The sequence below is a fragment of the Bufo bufo genome, chromosome 2 (genome assembly GCF_905171765.1).
Source record: "Bufo bufo chromosome 2, aBufBuf1.1, whole genome shotgun sequence".
NCBI classification, from domain to species: Eukaryota; Metazoa; Chordata; class Amphibia; order Anura; family Bufonidae; genus Bufo; species Bufo bufo.
The window spans coordinates 681050312-681071256 of record NC_053390.1 but is presented as its reverse complement, the minus strand read 5'-3'; positions in this window follow the sequence as shown (position 1 = coordinate 681071256).

Genomic DNA, 20945 nt, shown 5'->3' with positions numbered 1-20945 from the left:
CGATGATCCTCTAAGATTTTTTCAGTTTTGTTTTTGAGGTCAGTGAGGTCCTGGGGAGAGATGGTTGCTGAAAGTTGGGTTTCAATGGCCACAATTTTCTCTTTTGATTCAAAAATAGATTTCTGTAAAAAATCAATGCTAAGGACAATGATGTCCATAGAGCATTTGTTTAAACCCGCCGATAAGGGCGGCGCCATAGTCGTTATGGACACTAAATACTATATTAACGAAATAGAGAGTCAACTTTCAGATACAGAAACCTATGAGCCAATTTCCTTTAATCCCACTTTTAAAATTCAAAAGGAAATTAATTCCTTTCTAGATTTATCACTACAGCAGGGTATTATTGATAAAGCCACATTCAATTATTTACATAATGAACATCCTATAATGCCAGTACTATATACACTGCCAAAAATACACAAAAATCTAGATCAGCCACCTGGCCGACCGATTGTGGCCTCTACTAATTCATTATTATCACCCCTATCGATTTATCTTGAAAAAATTCTAACTCCATTGATTAAACAAACAGATTCATTTTTGCTAGACACGAGCCATTTTCTAAATATTATTTCCAAAATTGGCCCATTGTCGGACGAGGCCTTTCTGGTGACACTGGATGTTTCTAGCCTGTACACCTCCATACCTCATGATGGGGGTGTACAGGCAGTATCCAGTTTACTCCAATCTTCAACATTATCAATTGAACAACAGAATTTCTGTATCGAATTATTAAAGTTGGTACTACGGCGGAATTACTTTGTTTGGCGACAACTATTATATTCAGCGGAAGGGCACAGCAATGGGGGCTAATGTAGCCCCCCCCCCATATGCTAATGCCTATATGGCAAACGTTGAGACATTACATGTATACCCTCATTCAGTCTTTAAACAACACTGTAAAACATGGCGTCGTTATATTGACGATATCTTCCTGGTGTGGGAGGGCTCTCGCGATTCGTTCGACCAATTTTTCTCATTTTTTGAATAATATCATACCTGACCTCAAATTCACTGTAACTATCAGTGAACATACCGTCCATTTCTTAGATACGGTAATAACCAAAAATTCGGATGGCAGACTTACTGTAAATCTTTATAAAAAACCAACCGATAGAAATACTCTCCTGCTTTTTTCAAGTAACCATCCTCGTAACACTAAAACATCATTGCCTAAATCTCAATTTATGAGGGTCGGCCGAATCGTGAGTGAACCCCACACCAGGGAGATTCGTCTACGAGAAATGTCTCAAAGATTCCGTGCACGCGGCTATCCACAATCACTCCTAGACACCGAGCTTAAAAAAGTAACTACTAGCACAGACAAATTGATTAAACCTGTTTCTCCTCCACGTCTACCATTTATTACTACTTATCATTCATTTATACCTAAAATACACCAAATTATTCGTAAACACTGACCTCTCCTCAATAAATTTCATCCCGATATTTCGGAATTTTCACATCCTATGAGAATGTGTTATAAAGGACCACGCAATCTGAAGGATTCTCAAGTACATGCCGATGTCGGCTCATTTAAACCCAAATTTATCCAACCTACTCTAGCTCCTTTGAAAAATGGTACGTTTCCATGTTTAAATTGTGCTCAATGCACTAATGTCAAAAAAGGTAACACCTTCTCTCACCCTCACTCTGGTAAAATTTATAATATCAAAGGATACTACACTTGTGCAACATCTTATGTGGTGTATATGATTAAATGCCCCTGCGGGCAAGCTTACATCGGTGAAACCTCTCAATCTATCCGTGATAGGATAAGTAAGCATAAGTCCGATATTAGATGTAAAAAATCAGAACTTCCTATTCCCCACCATTTTTTGCAAATGCACCACACTGTTAGCCAGTTACAATTTCAAATTATAGACCATGTACCTATGCCAAGACGTGGTGGCAATCGTAAGCTTCTATTACAAAAAAGAGTCCTTCTGGATCTATGAGCTCAAAACGATCTCACCATATGGATTAAACCGTGATTTTGATCTACTATTATGAATATAATTTGTAAATATGATGTCTTTCTCTATAATGTTAGTCATGACTCATTATACTGTATAATATTACAACAATTGTAATAACTATTATCTCTATGCTATGATCAACTATTAATTTTTCAAAAAATCTATTTTTTCTCTCTATTCAGACACGCTGAACTATAGGTTCAGGTATGCTTATTAATTCACTATTCTTCATGTTCTAATTCATACTAATCTCGTCTATATTGAATCTTGTAACTAATTATGATTGACTAACAAGATGGATGATAATTGATAGTATGAAACGCAACTTGACAGAAGATCAACATCATGTATTTCAACATCCACAAAGATGGATAATGTTATAATCAGAAGAATGATGATTGTCATTATGACATGTGATCTATGATATATAGATCCTTTGGTGAGACCTGAAGAGAGCACAATGCTCATTTCATATTATTTATCTATTTATTCCTCATTAGACCACATGAGATGCTTTAACCTGCAACAATTCTATAGTTATTATTATATTCTTTAGTGAAGCGAATGCTCGTTGGTGATATAGAGGCCAATTCTTCAAACATAGAGACTAGCGCTGCATTCCGCTATTAGAGGCATCACTCTGACGTCATCTACATGCGCGCGGGCCGCTTTTGCGTTCCACTGACAAGTTCGACGCATGCTTGCGTTCCAAATACAACATCCGGCGCCCAACAGTGACGTCAGACGCCGATTAACACGAGGGAAACTTACTATAACTGGCGCTTCTCAGTCAGTTCTCCCTATACCACCAACGAGTACACATCGCTTCGGACATATCAGGTAATACTCTTGATATTATGAGCTAATGTCTCTTGCTTAATCTTCTTTTGGTTGCTTTGATACTTTGATCTACCTTCTATTTATTTTTACATGCTAACTTACTCTCACTGGACCCATTAGTTATATGCATACTCTATTGATGATAGAATATTGGAGCTGCAATTGGAGTCAGTCTCTTTATGTGATTACACTACAACTAGAATCGCTATCATTGTTGATTAGATTTTATCTAATCCCCTATTTTCGATTGGGATTTTCTACTAAGTTTTGATATGATACATGATATACATTCGACTAGACTCCTCTTTCAGCTTCTATTTTGCTTATCTTTCTTATGATTATTTTTTCTACTTTGTTCCTTGCCAGACTATCCCACCCTTGTGGACCATTACTGTATTTCTATATAAATGTGGACTACTCATTTTCTACAATTCTTATTTTTTATACTTTTCAGCACCCGATTGTTGTAATATACAGTACAGACCAAAAGTTTGGACACACCTTCTCATTCAAAGAGTTTTCTTTATTTTCATGACTATGAAAATTGTAGATTCACACTGAAGGCATCAAAACTATGAATTAACACATGTGGAATTATATACATAACAAACAAGTGTGAAACAACTGAAAATATGTCATATTCTAGGTTCTTCAAAGTAGCCACCTTTTGCTTTGATTACTGCTTTGCACACTCTTGGCATTCTCTTGATGAGCTTCAAGAGGTAGTCCCCTGAAATGGTTTTCACTTCACAGGTGTGCCCTGTCAGGTTTAATAAGTGGGATTTCTTGCCTTATAAATGGGGTTGGGACCATCAGTGGCATTGAAGAGAAGTCAGGTGGATACACAGCTGATAGTCCTACTGAATAGACTGTTAGAATTTGTATTATGGCAAGAAAAAAGCAGCTAAGTAAAGAAAAACGAGTGGCCATCATTACTTTAAGAAATGAAGGTCAGTCAGTCAGGCGAAAAATTGGGAAAACTTTGAAAGTAAGGGCTATTTGACCATGAGGGAGAGTGATGGGGTGCTGCACCAGATGACCTGGCCTCCATAGTCACCGGACCTGAACCCAATCGAGATGGTTTGGGGTGAGCTGGACCGCAGAGTGAAGGCAAAAGGGCCAACAAGTGCTAAGCATCTCTGGGAACTCCTTCAAGACTGTTGGAAGACAATTTCAGGGGATTACCTCCTGAAGTTCATCAAGAGAATGCCAAAAGTGTGCAAAGCAGTAATCAAAGCAAAAGGTGGCTACTTTGAAGAACCTAGAATATGACATATTTTCAGTTGTTTCACACTTGTTTGTTATGTATATAATTCCACATGTGTTAATTCATAGTTTTGATGCCTTCATAGTCATGAAAATAAAGAAAACTCTTTGAATGAGAAGGTGTGTCCAAACTTTTAGTCTGTACTGTATATATACACTGCTCAAAAAAATAAAGGGAACACAAAAATAACACATCCTAGATCTGAATTAAATAAATATTTTTCTGAAATACTTTGTTCTTTACATAGTTGAATGTGCTGACAACAAAATCACACAAAAAAAAATAAATGGAAATCAAATTTTTTAACCCATGGAGGTCTGGATTTGGAGTCACACTCGAAATTAAAGTGGAAAAACACACTACAGGCTGATCCAACTTTGATGTAATGTCCTTAAAACAAGTCAAAATGAGGCTCAGTAGTGTGTGTGGCCTCCATGTGCCTGTATGACCTCCCTACAATGCCTGTGCATGCTCCTGATGAGGTGGCGGACGGTCTCCTGAGGGATCTCCTCCCAGACCTGGACTAAAGCATCTGCCAACTCCTGGACAGTCTGTGGTGCAACGTGACATTGGTGGATAGAGCGAGACATGATGTCCCAGATGTGCTCAATTGGATTCAGGTCTGGGGAACGGGCGGGCCAGTCCATAGCATCAATGCCTTCGTCTTGCAGGAACTGCTGACACACTCCAGCCACATGAGGTCTAGCATTGTCTTGTATTAGGAGGAACCCAGGGCCAACCGCACCAGCATATGGTTTCACAAGGGGTCTGAGGATCTCATCTCGGTACCTAATGGCAGTCAGGCTACCTCTGGCGAGCACATGGAGGGCTGTGCAGCCCTCCAAAGAAATGCCACCCTACACCATTACTGACCCAATGCCAAACCGGTCATGCTGGAGGATGTTGCAGGCAGCAGAACGTTCTCCACGGCGTCTCCAGACTCTGTCACATCTGTCACATGTGCTCAGCGTGAACCTGCTTTCATCTGTGAAGAGCAAAGGCTGCCAGTGGCGAATTTGCCAATCTTGGTGTTCTCTGGCAAATGCAAAACGTCCTGCACGGTGTTGGGCTGTAAGCACAACCCCCATCTGTGGACGTCGGGCCCTCATATCACCCTCATGGAGTCTGTTTCTGACCGTTTGAGCAGACACATGCACATTTGTGGCCTGCTGGAAGTCATTTTGCAGGGCTCTGGCAGTGCTCCTCCTGTTCCTCCTTGCACAAAGGCGGAGGTAGCGGTCCTGCTGCTGGGTTGTTGCCCTCCTACGGCCTCCTCCACGTCTCCTGATGTACTGGCCTGTCTCCTGGTAGCGCCTCCATGCTCTGGACACTACGCTGACAGACACAGCAAACCTTCTTGCCACAGCTCGCATTGATGTGCCACTTGTTTGGGTTGTAGACTCCGTCTCATGCTACCACTAGAGTGAAAGCACCGCCAGCATTCAAAAGTGACCAAAACATCAGCCAGGAAGCATAGGAACTGAGAAGTGGTCTCTGGTTGCCACCTTCAGAACCACTCCTTTATTGGGGGTGTCTTGATAATTGCCTATAATCTCCACCTGTTGTCTATCCCGTTTGCACAACAGCATGTGAAATTGATTGTCACTCAGTGTTGCTTCCTAAGTGGACAGTTTGATTTCACAGAAGTGTGATTGACTTGGAGTTACATTGTGTTGTTTAAGTGTTCCCTTTTATTTTTTTGAGCAGTGTATATATATATCTTCTTTATATTGTTTATAGGCCGTGATCAAGGTCCAGGTTGGACCGAAACGTTGGCCCTATCCCTATTGTTATGTACTACAATCAGTTGGTGCCGATTATACAATAAATTCTATTTTTTGACCAGCAAAAACGAGTGTGCCGTGGATATATACTTTAATTGTACCCAGGAAGGAGACACCGTTGACACCATTACTACTACCACACAGAGACATTATACCACTCTGGCATTCCTTAACCTGGTACGTGAGTTATAACATCCTTAAAGGGCCCTGTGACAGTACCCTGCGCACGCTGCAATTGACGTCACGAACAAAACTATTAACTATCATTTACACCTGACCCAGCCATTGCATATTATTGGCATCAGAGTGCATACCCCAATCCGGCTTGCTGCACAAGCTGCAAGTATTCAAAGGGATTAGTATATTTTATTTAAGCCAAAGGATAGCAAACAGCCGTACTCAAAGGCTTTCCAGGCACCTTTGCAATTAGGTGTAGGACACAGCTTCCGGCATCCACACCTCCAGTTTAAATCCTGAGGGCAGTTAGGCCAACTGTCAGAAAAGCACTGGAAATAGAGGTTCAAGGATTCTGAAAAACACCTCCTCAGTTAACACTACAGTAAATGGTTGTACCACCACAAAAGGTACTGGTGCCATGACTACAAGGGACCTTGCCATAGGCACATTAATACAGACCATCAAGGGCACCTCGAACCACCATCTGGCCTGTGTCCCTTACACCAGAGTGTGCCCCAGAGAATTCATGTGCCGTTCTCCTCATCACTTGTGCAGGCCTGCCCGGGGACGACATAACCAGAACTGTATTTCCCTCGGCCCACCTAATGTTCACACCGTGACCTCACACATAATTCCCCTGTCGGTCTGGCATACTGCATTTGCATCCTTTTCAAGGAAGTGTGCTTTGTTGTAGATATTCAGCACTAGGGGCAGGAATGGACTAGCCATAACCCCTACTGGGAAGATTCCCTGTGGACAGACCTATCTAAACACACAGTGGACCACCGGCACCCACTCAGTAGGCTCAGCATTATTTATTACTTACTAATACTGCAAAATCTGGCAGCCAGACAGGTACATAAGGTACTGACAGGCGACAGGTCCTTGTGTATCTGTCTGGCAGCGAGCATATTTATGATAGTAGTTTTTTACTACGATCATTAAGGGGCCTTTTTATGGCGGACATGTTTAAGCACTGCACAGGTGTTCAATGCAGTGAAGAGCGGGGGCTTGTCTAACATTAGACAAACTCTCCTTCTCTAAGGCCAAATGCACACGGCCGTGGAACACGGATGTGAGTGGTCCGTGGTATCCCGTATATGATCTATACGAGTGTATTACTGTACTGCAGCGGCGACACGAAGCGCACAGCGTCATAGCAAACAATGACGCCGTGCGCTCCTGCTCTCAGCATGATGCCAGGCCAGGATACCACGGACCGCATTCGGCCTAATGGCACAGACAACCAGGTGTGCCAATCTGGGCCGTTTAACCCCTTACATGCCACAGGCAATAGTGCCCGCAGCATGTAAGCGGTTACAGCGATAGCAGACTACCTCTGTCTCCCATCCCTCCCCCGGAATAGCTCCATTAGAAACTACAACTTGTCCCGCAAAAAACAAGACCTCATACGGCTACATAGATGGAAAAATAAAAAAAGTTATCGCAACAATGAAAAAATAAAATTGCTTGGTCATTAAGGCCCAGAACAGACTGGTCACTAAGAGGTTAAGAGATCAGGATGTGACAGTGTTCACAAGTCCTGATGCCTTGACGCTAATTGCAGAGGCAGAACCACAACGGCCCCATTCACATGAACGTATTTTTTGTTCGCATCTGTTTCGGCTGGTCTGTCTACATCTAGGGGTCCGCAAAAAAAAACAACGGACAGCACACCAGGTGTCCATTCCGCAGTCCTGCAAAAAGATAGAACGTCCTATTCTTGTCAGTTTTGCAGACAAGAATAGGCATTGTTACAATGGGTCCACAAAAAAAACAGATGCAACACAGATGTCACCCGTATTATTTGTGGATTTGCGTTTTGCAAAGCACAAAATACATATGGTCATGTGAATGACCCTGGGGGCTCATTCAAATTTAAATTTTTCTCTGATGAGTGCTGTCTGCATTTTCCAGGGACGCCACATATACCCATTGCTTTGAATGTGTCTGTTCACACATCAGTATTAGTTTTACTGACTGTGGATGCACTACTACTTTGGTCCATGATGCGTTTCAAACTCGTCCATTATAGTCTATGGCTCTATGAAAATCATGGACACAATACAGACGATATACGTGTAGCGTCTGTTTTTCACTGACCGTTAGCAGGAGATGCTTTGGAAATTCATTTTCAGCTGAGCAGCATTCGTGTTGTACAGATGACACATGGAGGGTAAAAAAACAGACACATGGGCCAAAAACGGATCCTTCACCGACATTATTAGTCCCAAAAGGGGACTTTGATAGGCAATCTTCTGATCACTTCTGTAATACACTGTACTGGATATGTAGTATAGCGTATTATAGCAGGCTTTGCCAGCAAGGTGCAGCATACACTGTAAGCAGACCTGGCCACCTTCATTAGGGCCCAGCTGCCATATTAAGACATGGGCACCATGCAATCACATTTGTGGTGGTGTCGATGCCTGAGAGAGGGAGCTCCCTCTAAACCACTTATATGCCGCAGTGGTTATTAACCGCAGATTCCAGATGGTTAAGCAGCCCGGACTGGAGCTTCTGCCAATCTGGTCATTAGATCAGGAGCCCAGCTGTCATATGAGAGCAAAGACCCCTGCATTGCTTAGACTAAGCTGCCGTTGGTGGCCTAGCCTAAGGCACACTATGGCCTCTGTAAAAAGTTGTATTGGTGGTCATTAACAGGTTAAATGTGTTTTTACAAAATCAATTTGTTTTTGGTTACACTGCATCACCTTTATATACTGCTTGAAAATTTGCTTTCGATTTTTTTCACTATTAAAAGTCTTGCACACTTTGGGTTTGGTTTAAAAAACTGCATCTAAAGAACTTGAACATGTAAACCCAGCCTGAAGGTACAGAGTTAGGGGGAGCCAATCTCTCGCAGACTGTTGACAAGAGCTGCCAACATAAACTCAAGTCTGGGTCCATGTTGAACAGACTGCTCTAACTTTCCTGGAAATTCCAAAGGAAAAGCAGTCTTCAAAGCTATTGATTTCCCTTTTTAATTCTTTTTTTTTTGTCATATTATTCAAGACTGTCTAGAATCTAGATGATCCAGAAGAGGAGACCCGAAGAGAAGTGCTGGAAGAGCTAGCGGGTGCCCAGTTCCTGGAGAATTTACCACACCACATTGCACCATCCAGAAGCCATAGTTCTCTGCCTCTGCCTGGTGGAGAAAATGGAACAGTGCTCAAGAGCTGTGGGCAGAGCTGCAGACGATGAGCTGGTGCTGCACCAGCTCCAGAACTGGGCATGTGTGCACAGATACCCACTAGGGTTCTGCATTACTGGAATTGAACTATCGTTTGCAGGAGTCTGCTAAGGAGACTTTCGGCTGCAGCCTTCGTCTACCTTTACTGCATATCCCCACGACTTCGTCTCCACTGCAAGCATGCACTTATGTCCATGTTAGAGACTATCATACTCCCAAATGACTCCTCCATGATATACAGTGCCATTGATCAGTGGCAGACAAAGTTGGGTCACACTGTGCCTATTACACCAGGACCACCACCACTAATTCCACTATATTATAGGGTCCATCCTACGCAACCCATGTCAAGGGTCCCCATTTCCTTGCAAGTCACTACTCTAAACTGAACATTATAACTAACTGGAATACTATATTATTAGACAGCTTGAAAGTCTGAATTAAACTAATGACCACCAGCTGCCATGGAACAACTCCCTCCGGGGTAAAGGAAGTAGTCAGCATACCATTCCCCAGGTCTTCCTTGTGGTTTTTGGCCCATAGCAACTGGTGAGGTATCTATGTTCCGGTCGGGATCTCCATCCACCGCAGCATCATGGATTCTTCTAAAGTTATGAAGAATGATACAAGCTGGTATCACCAGGTTCACGCTGTCAGTATCCACCTGGATGTAAGACAGGATCATCCTCCAGTCAGTAGCCGTAAATTCAAAAGCGCACTTAAAAGACTGACGGCCTGCAGTTGAATATGTATCACTGGACGTCCAAAGCTCATTTCGGAAATGGTTGCAGCTCATCGATGGAGAGCTAAAACCCCTCATCAGCAACAAGTATGAAAGGTGCTAGTAGTCCTGAAGATCCAGGGGTTCGCTCACTTCAAGAAATGGCTTTTACCATATAGACAAAGTTAAAGGGGTTATCCCATGATTAATGTAAACAATTAAAATCAGACATCATATAGTACATGACAACATATTTCTAATAAAGCTAGTACCAGCCCTGTACATCACATAGATGCAGAGATCTTTCCATTCATTGCTCCAATTGCTCTGCTATACTTATATCAAGCTGGCAACTCAGTTGGTAGGTCCTTTCTGTTGCAGCTCTCTCCCTATCACAGCTCGAGGAATTTAAAGAATGGAACTGAGCATGTGCGACCACTTTAGTGAGATGGACAGAGAAATAAAAAACAAACAAACAGCAGGTGGTGTTATACAGATAGATTTCAATGAATAACTCAGCGGCTATACAAAATTTTTAATTACATGCAATTACAAAAGTGTTCAGATCCAGGTGCTGGTTTGAAAACTGCAGAATATTTTTAATAGAAGCCACTTACTAATGTACATTTTGTGATTCTCCATATTGTCTCCTTGCTGGCTTTATTAATTTTTCTATCACATTATACACTGCTTGCTTCCATGGTTATGACCGCCCTGCAATCCAGAAGCAGTGGCCGTGCTTGCACACTATAGGAAAAGGTGCCAGACTCTTTGGTGGCCTGGACCGCGGGAGTGTTCAAAGGCAGCATCTAAAAAAAAAGTTTTTAGCCCAAAATGACTAAAATACAACGATAAAAAAAATTGCTTCCGAAGGTAAATTCCTAGTAATTCTGGGCTTTGAAGTCAGAGAGGCGGTCTTATCAGTGATTGACAGCCTCCCCTCTATGACAGCATACAGAGATAGCTGTCATCACTGATAGGACCGCGTCCTTGCCTTCAAAGCCCAGAATGAGCAGGAATATAAATTAAATATTTTCCCACAAACCTACATATGGATCTGCTCAGCTCCTCCTGCTCTATAACATGCTGCCTGTAGCTCAAACACCATGTTCAATGTGACAAGCTTCCATTAAGGTGAATTGCAAAGTCTCAGGCTTATGTCCTAGAATTTGAGTCTAGGAGGCAGGTTCACCAGCAGTTGAAGGTAGTAATTTTGGAACTTCTCAGAGTGCTGTCATAGTAGAGTAAAAATGGCCTTTCCTTGATCATTGGGGGACAAGGGGGTGAACCCAATGCCTCCTCCTCTTCCTTGATTCTTCTTCCAGCATCTGTGTATACTGTCTAAATCAGAGGAACCTAACAGAGCTTTCTAAAATGTAAAAGCAACGGCGCTGGATCGATCATGTGACATTCCTAGGGGTGTTTCCAAGGGTTAAACAAATCACGGAAAAAAACCAAAAACATCCTGCATGATATGATAACGAATGTTGCGGATGTACATGGCTACATTTATACAGTCACAGAAAATAATGCACTCTAATAATAGATGAAAGCATAACATATTGACTAAGCCCTCACTCTATTGATAAAATCTGAGACGCTTGGTCAATACGTTTTGATCAAAACACATCTAAGCCATCCTACCAAGCGACAAGGTGGTCTCAGTTCAGGCAGGTTCTACGCTAAACCTGCCTATGCCGTTATGCATTTATGTTCAGGAGTGCAAATCCCGCACATATAGTGTGTTGCTCCTAGTTACCTCCATGTGCAACAGCAAACGGTGGGAGGAGGCGCACATACCGGTTGCTGTTGCACATGGAGGTAACTAGAAGCAACACACTATATGTGCGGGGTCTGCGCTCCTGAACATAAATGCATAACGGCACAGGCAGATTTAGCGTAGGACCCGCAATTTACGGAATGGACAGCCCATTATAGAAAAGGAGGTTTTTGTATAACTTACCAGTAAAATCTCTTTCTCACTCTTCATTGGGGGACACAGGAACCCAGGGCCAGCACCACCTGTGAGGCGACCTAGGCAGCCGCCTAGGGCGCAATTTAGCAGGGAGCGCCGGCCCCGTGCGGTTTTAAAAAAAAGCGTTGCCGCAAGTTGTTTTTTTTTAAAAGTACGGCGGGCCCTCCCCCGCACCGGGTGACTGCCACACTGCCCAGATAGAGGGACTGACAGTAGGGAAGCGCCTCTAATGTAGCGTGGCCGAGCTTTGTTCGGTCCGCGGTACAGGAGCATTTGTTTTCTGTACCTGGCCGGACTGACAGGAAGTGCTCACTTAGTGTGCACTTCCTTTCAGTCCGGCCGGGTACAGGAAACAAATGCTCCTGTACCGCGGACCGAACAGAGCTCGGCCACGCTACACTAGAGGTGGGGGGGAAATGGAATGAGAGTGAAAAGAGAGTGGGGGGAAGGAGGAAATGATGAGAGTGACAAGGGAGTGGGGGGGGGGAATGAGAGTGACAAGGGAGGGGGGGAAAGAGAGTGACAAGGGAGGGGGGAGAAATGATGAGAGTGACAAGGGAGTAGGGGGGGGAAATGATGAGAGTGACAAGGGAGGGGGGGAAATGATGAGAGTGACAAGGGAGGGCGGGAAATGAGAGTGACAAGGGAGGGGGGGAGTAAATGAGAGTGACAAGGGAGGGGGGGAGTAAATGAGAGTGACAAGGGAGGGGGGGAGTAAATGAGAGTGACAAGGGAGGGGGGGAGTAAATGAGAGTGACAAGGGAGGGGGGAGAGTAAATGAGAGTGACAAGGGAGCGGGGGGAGTAAATGAGAGTGATAGGGGGGGGGGGGGAATGAGAGTGACAAGGGAAGGGGGGAAATGAGAGTGACAAGGGAGGGGGGGGGGGAAGAGAGTGACAAGGGAGTCCCCAGAGCCAGACCAAGAGCCATAGACCAGATCATCTTATTGTCCTGGTGGTAAGTAGACAATGCAATATGTTTATTATTTAATTGTTTAGTTATTAATACTACATTGGAAACAAATTTACCTCACATTAAGGCTCCATTCACACGTCCGCAACGTGTTTTGCGGCTCCGTGTATCCGCAAAACACGGAAAGCGGCAATGTGCGTTCCCCATTTTGCGGACCACACATTGCCGGTACTAATAGAATATGACTGTTCTTGTCCGCAATTGCGGACAAGAATAGGACATGTTCTATTTTTTTGCGGAACGGAAGTGCGGATCCGCAATTCCGTGTCCGGGCAGCACATCATTCTGCCCCATAGGAATGAATGGGTCCGCAATTCCGTTCCGCAAAATTCAGAACGAAATTGCGGATGTGTGAATGGAGCCTAAAAGGACACTATAGTCCCAGAACCACTACAGTTTAATGTAGTGGTACTGGTGTCTATAGCCGGTTCCTGCAGAGAAAAGACACTGTGCAGTACTGGTGGTAAAGGAGCACTATAGTGCCAGGAAAACAAACTCATTTTCCTGGCACTATATAGTTGTTAGGAGTGGGGCACCCTCGTGTCCCCCTCCCACTGGTTTTAACCCCTTCAGTCACTTACCTTTCTCCAGCGCCAGCACTGGGAACTCTTCTCCCCGATCCTCCTCTCACGCACGCATTCAAAACTATGTTCCGCGTCTTCCCACTGTAATTTTCACAGTGAGAATCGCGGAAGCACCTCTAGCGGCTGTCAGGGAGACAGCTACAAGAAGCTGGATTAACCCTAAGGGAAACATAGCAGTTCTTTTAATTTAAATGCTGAGAAAGGGGTGGAACATGATATGGGCAGATCATCTGATAAGGGGGGGCCAATTTTTATCTTGCCTAGGGCGGCAAAAATCCTTGCCCCGGCCCTACAGGAACCGTGGGTATAGCTATGTCCTCTAGGAGGCGTTGACACTAGCAAAAGCTGTTAGCTCCTCCCCTGACAGCAATACCCCCTCCAGCCTGGAGAGAGAGCTTCAGTTTGTGTACAAGCAGTAGGAGAAGCAAGCCAACCAAGAAAAAACATGGAACACCAACCATGCCAAAAAACCCAACGGGGTGCTAACCAGCAACTGTGGTCAAAAAATACTGGGTGGGTGCTGTGTCCCCCCAATGAAGAGCGAGAAAGAGATTTTACTGGCAAGTTATACAAAAATCTCCTTTTCTCGCCCATATTCATTGGGGGACACAGGAACCGTGGGACGTTCAAAATCAGTCCACAGGGAGGGAAAAAAACACAGCCCCATGGAACCAGCGTCCCTGTTGGCATCTAGGAAACTGCCGTTTGCAAGACCATATGGCCCAAGGCAGCGTCCGCCGATGCATAAGTATGCACCTGGTAAAATTTAGTGAAAGTGTGTAAGGAGGACCAAGTGGCCGCCTTACACAACTGCGCAGCCGAAGCGCGATTCCTTCAAGCCCCAAGATGCGCCCACCGCTCTGGTGGAGTGAGCTGTGACATCTAGAGGCAGAACTCTGTCCCGGGCGCGGTAAGCATCCGCAATTGCAGCCCGAATCCAAAGTGCGATTGCCACCTTGGAGGCCGCCAATCCCTTGCGAGGCCCCTCCGGAATGACAAAAAGGGGGTCCGTAAGGCAGAAGGAACCGAAGGCTGCCAAATAGATCCTTAGAGCTCTGACAACGTCCAAGTGGTGCAACTCCTTTTCCTTAGGGTGTGAAGGAGATGGACACAATGAGGGAAGGACAATTTCCTGGTTGATATGGAAGTCAGAGACCACCTTCGGGAGAAAGGAAGGAACGGGCCGGAGAACCGCTTTGTCCTTATGGAGAACCAGGAAGGGCTCTCTGCAAGAGAGTGCCGCCAACTCGGACACCCTTCATATGGAAGTGATGGCTACGAGGAAAACCACCTTCAAAGACAGGAGTCGGAGAGAAATTTCCCGCAATGGCTCAAAGGGAGAGGTCTGGAGCGCTGAGAGGACCACATTCAGATCCCAAGATGGTAAGGAAGGACGGTAGGGGGGAACCGTATGCGTCACACCCTGAAAAAAAGGTCCTTACAGGCCCCAGGGGGGCCAGAGGGCGCTGGAAAAGGATAGAGAGCGCCGTTACCTGACCCTTCAAGGAACTAAGGGCTAGACCAAGGTCCAATCCTGATTGAAGAAAGGACAGGACCGTGGGGAGAGAAAAACGAAGTGGTGGAATACTTCTGCTTTCACAGAAACCCAGGAAAGACCTCCAGGTTCTGTAGTAGATCCTGGACGATGTAGGCTTCCTGGCCTGAATCATAGTGCGGATGACATCTGGCGAAAACCCTCTGCGTGCTAGAATGGCAGTCTCAATGGCAACGCCGTCAAACGGAGAGACCTTAAATGCGGGTGGAAGACGGGTCCCTGCGAAAGAAGGTCGTCTCTGAGGGGCAGTAACCAGGGGGCGTCTCCTAGAAGGAAAACGAGGTCGGCGTACCACGGGCGACAAGAATCGTTGGAATGCCCTCCATCCGGATTTTCCGCAGGACCCTGGGCAGGATGGAGAAGGGGGGAAACACATAAAGGAGGGAGAACTCCTGCCAAGAGGAGATCAGGGCATCCACGCCGCAAGCTCCCGGATCTCTTGCGCGGGTGAGGAAGGTGGGAAGCTTCTGATTGAGTCTCGAGGCCATCAAGTCCACGTCGGGGCGACCCCAGCGGAGACAGATCGCCTCGAATACCTCCGGGTGGAGGGACCACTCGCCCGGGTCTATCGTAGTCCTGCTAAGGAAGTCCACAGTCCAGTTCTCCACACCGGGGATGAAGATTGCTGAAATTGCCGGTACATGGGCCTCCGTCCACCGTAAGATCTCGGCAGCTTCCTGCATCACCACAAGGCTGCGTGTTCCCCCCTGGTGGTTGATATACACCACCGCTGTGGCGTTGTCCGACTGGACTCTGACGGGGAGACCCTGCAGGAGTTGGGTCCAGTGCCGGAGGGACAGAAGGATCGCTCTGAGCTCCAGGACATTGATCGGGAGCTTGGACTCCGACGGCTTGGACTGTTCTGGGGGGAAGCACTCCTCCCCAACCCAGGAGACTGGCGTCGGTGGTGACGACTGTCCAGGAGATCGGAAGGAAGGACCTTCCCAGAGCTGGGACCGACAGCCACCAGGAAAGGGACGACCGCACCTGAAGAGAGAGGCGGATGTGATAGTCCAGGCTCTCAGAGGATTTGTCCCAGGAGGACAGGATCGCTCTCTGGAACGTGCGAGAGTGGAACTGGGCAAAAGGGATCGCCTCGAAACAGGCCACCATCTTCCCTAACGTCCTCATGCAGAGTCGAATGAACGGAAGTCTGCAGTCGAGGATAGCCCTCAAGGAACGGTGTAAGGCCAGACGCTTGTCCGGAAGAAGGCGAATCTATGCCGCATCCGTGTCTAGAAGCATACTCAGAAAGACCAACTGTCTGGAGGGCGACAGAGAAGACTTCTGAAGGTTGACCAACCACCCAAAGTGAGCCAGGGCTTCCAGCGTGATTTGTACGCTGCTTGATGCCTGAGCAAATGAGGGGGCCTTGATAAGGATGTCGTCCAGATAATGCATAAGGAATATGCATCTGGAACGGAGCAGGGCGAGAAGAGGGGCTAGAATCTTCATGAAGACCCGAGGCGCAGTTGCCAGCCCGAACGGGAGGGTGACAAACTGGAAATGACAGTCTGCTATCGCAAACCTTAGGAAACGCTGGTGACTCTGCGCGATGGGGACGTGGAGGTATGCGTCCTGGATATCTATGGCTGCAAGGAATTCCCCCTGCTCCAGAGAAGCAATTACGGAACGAAGGGATTCCATCTGAAACCGTTGGAGACGGAGGAACTTGTTCAACAGTTTGAGGTCCAGGATAGGGCGCACTGAGCCCTCCTTTTTGGAGACCACAAAAAGGTTTGAATAGAACCCCTTGAACCTTTCTGCCGGGGGAATGGGAGAGATGATTCCCCGGTCCAGGAGGGACTGAATGCCGGGCGGGTGGGGGCGCACCTTCAGGCTGAGGACTGCTTAGCCACAGGGAACCTAGCGGCCTGAGGTCTGGGACGCTGTCACGGATGATGTTGCAGATAGCTGGAAGTTATGAATAAACGTCCGACTGGCTTGATCCCAAACTAAGCAGCATCTAGGTGACCCCTATAAAACCCTAAGAGCTCACCCTGACTGCTAAGCACATACAAGGGTCTCAGAGGTAGACGATTGTATGCCCACGTACCTAAGACTGTGTGACACCTGAAAACCCTATAATAGTGAGGGGACACGACCACCGGCTCCCTGCACTACATACGGAGGGAGTCAGGGTCACCTAGAATCAAGCCAGCAAGGAAACACAATACATGAAAGGACTTATCTGAACAAGCAGCAGCAGAAGCCTCCAGCAGTGAACACTTCAATCCAGGAAGTAGTATAAACCGCAAAGTGAGGCAGTATGGGAGGGAATATAAAGGAAAGAGGATTAGTCTAAATACACTCACCTAAAGAATTATTAGGAACACCTGTTCTATTTCTCATTAATGCAATTATTTAGTCAACCAATCACATGGCAGTTGCTTCAATGCATTTAGGGGTGTGGTCCTGGTCAAGACAATCTCCTGAACTCTAAACTGAATGTCAGAATGAGCGTGGCATGGTTGTTGGTGCCAAACGGGTCGGTCTATTTCACAATCTGCTCAGTTACTGGGATTTTCACGCACAACCATTTCTAGGGTTTACAAAGAATGGTGTGAAAAGGGAAAAACATCCAGTATGCGGCAGTCCTGTGGGCAAAAATGCCTTGTGGATGCTAGAGGTCAGAGGAGAATGGGCCGACTGATTCAAGCTGATAGAAGAGCAACGTTGACTGAAATAACCCCTCGTTACAACCGAGGTATGCAGCAAAGCATTTGTGAAGCCACAACACGCACAACCTTAAAGGGTTTCTATCACTTGGTATGACATAATTAGCTGTCAGACACTAGCGATCTGCTAGTGTCTGCTCTGGCCAACCATCCTACTATAATCGCTTGTGGGGCAGCGGTTTTGCTAAAAAACTAACTTTTATAAATATGCTAATGAGCCTCTAGGTGCTATGTGGGCGTCATTAGCACCTAGAGGCTCCGTCTACCTTCATACACAGCCGCCGTCCAGCGCGTCCCTCCAGCCCGCCCATGTCCTCCTCCGTGTGACGCAGCGGACGAGTTCTCGCGCATGCGCCGTGCGCGGCTGTATTCGGCGCATTTGAGATCTCAGCTCGGAGCGGTCAGACATTCAATGCGCATGCGCCGAATACAGCCGCGCATGCGCATTGAATGTCTGACCGCTCCGAGCTGAGATCTCAAATGCGCCGAATACAGCCACGCACGGCGCATGCGCGAGAACTCGTCCGCTGCGTCACACGGAGGAGGACATGGGCGGGCTGGAGGGACGCGCTGGGCGGCGGCTGTGTATGAAGGTAGACGGAGCCTCTAGGTGCTAATGACGCCCACATAGCACCTAGAGGCTCATTAGCATATTTATAAAAGTTAGTTTTTTAGCAAAACCGCTGCCCCACAAGTGATTATATTAGGATGGTTGGCCAGAGCAGACACTAGCAGATCGCTAGTGTCTGACAGCTAATTATGTCATACCAAGTGATAGAAACCCTTTAAGGCGGATGGGCTACAACAGCAGAAGACCCCACCAGGTACCACTCATCTCCACTACAAATAGGAAAAAGAGGCTACAATTTGCACAAGCTCACCAAAATTGGACTGTTGAAGACTAGAAAAATGTTGCCTGGTCTGCTGAGTCTCGATTTCTGTTGAGACATTCAAATGGTAGAAGAAAAGATTGTTTCCAGCTTCAGCGTATAAAAGTTTTCTTTATTTCAGCTTGTAGTATAAAATCCGACACAAAATCACATGGAGAGACACGGACAGATTGTGACGCATTTCGGGCTGTGGTATTGAGCCCTTCTTCAAGTCTTGAAGAAGGGCTCAATACCACAGCCCGAAACGCGTCCCAATCTGTCCGTGTCTCTCCATGTGATTTTGTGTCGGATTTTATACTACAAGCTGAAATAAAGAAAACTTTTATACGCTGAAGCTGGAAACAATCTTTTCTTGTGCTCTTGGACTAATCAAGTGTGGCTAGGTTCAAGCCACTCCTTTTCCGTGCTTCACACAGGTGACTAAAGGTGAGAGCTGCTAAAACCCCTTTTCTTATCATACATTCAAATGGTAGAGTCTGAATTTGGCGTAAACAGAATGAGAACATGTATCCATCCTCTGATGGCTACTTCCAGCAGGATAATGCACCATATCACATAGCTCGAATCATTTCAAATTGGTTTCTTGAACATGACAATGAGTTCACTGTACTAAAATGTCCCCCACAGTCACCAGATCTCAACCCAATAGAGAATCTTTGGGATGTGGTGGAACGGGAGCTTCGTGCCCTGGATGTGCATCCCTCAAATCTCCATCAACTGCAAGATGCTATCCTATTAATATGGGCCAACATTTCTAAAGAATGCTATCAGCACCTTGTTGAATCAATGCCACATAGAATTAAGGCAGTTCTGAAGGCAAAAGGGGGTCCAACACCGTATTAGTATGGTGTTCCTAATAATTCTTTAGGTGAGTGTAGGTGACACCTGGGAGAAGGAAATGAGTTGAGAAAGTGAAACCAAAACAAAGAACATCATGCAAGAGGTAGAGAAGGACGTCTGTCAGACCTTCTCACAGAACTGGCGGTGACAGACGCCAGGAGGGTTGTGCCCGAAAGGACGTTTTTTTGCGTTGATCTTGGGAAGTAAAACCGTCCTGGTCTAGCTGGCTGCCCCACTCAGAGATTGCCTTTGCCACCCATGCGGAGGCGAATACAGCCCTAAGGGCTGAACCCGTAGCTGCGAAAAGGGACTTTGTCAGGGATTCCATCCGACGATCTTCAGCGGACTGAAGGAAGGCTCCATCGGCTACAGGAATAGCCGTATTTTTGGCTAGCTGTGCCAATGGCGGGTCGACCTTGGGAGGGGATGCCCACGTGGACACAAAATCTACTAGGAAAGGATATAAAACATCCAGCTTCTTAGGGGTGGTAAAGCGCATGTCCCAAGCCTTAGAAACCACTGCTGAGAAATCATTATGGCGAGGAAACACTCTTGAGGTCTGTTTGGGACGGAAGAAGGATACCCCTTGTTGGTCAGTGGGGGGAGGATCATCCTGCACCCGGAATGTGTCGCGGATAGTAGCAATGAGGCTATCCACGGTGGAGGCCAACTTAGAAGGCTGCTCCGTATCCATGGATATGGGAAAGCATTCAGGTCACTTGGATTCACTTTCCCCTCTCCTTTGTGAACCTCTGTGAAAGATCAAGGTTTCCACAAATAGTAAAGCACGGTCACATGGGTTGAACTGCGAATGTTTTATTGTACTTACAGGATACCCTGACGAAGCTTTCTGAAGCGAAACCCAGGTCGGGTAATTGATTTTTATACTCCGCTTGTTACCTTCTTTTATCCTGTAAGTACAATAAAACCTTTGCAGTTCAACCCATGTGACTGTGCTTCACTATTTGTGGCAACCTTGATCTTTCACAGAGGTTCACAATCCAAGCGACCTGAATGCTTTCCCATATCCAAGGAAGTCTGTGTGATTTGGAAGGGAGGAGCAGCGCGGTCCATTTGAACAAACGCACCTGTATATGTGAACAGTACCCACTTCACAATTGGAACTCGCAAGGCAATGTACTAACGGCTGTTATCTTTATTTTTATCTCTGCTCCGTATCCATATCTGAATTCTCAACCTCTCCTTCGGATAGTACATCCCCAGGAGAAGAGAATCCTGAGTGTGACCGTACATGGGGCGGAGAGGGAGACGCGTCAGAGGAAGAAACATGGTCCACTCTGGAGCGTTTGTGTGAATGCCAGGCACCAACGGAATCACCGGAGGGCAGTGACCTAGGCGGGTCGCCCGAGCAAGAGGCTCTGGAGGGTGCCTCTGATGGAAGTGCAGCCTGCGGAGGTGGCAGATTCTCAACCAAGCGACCCACTATAGATAGGGTGGATTGGGAGATTTTTGCGAGATTTTCCACC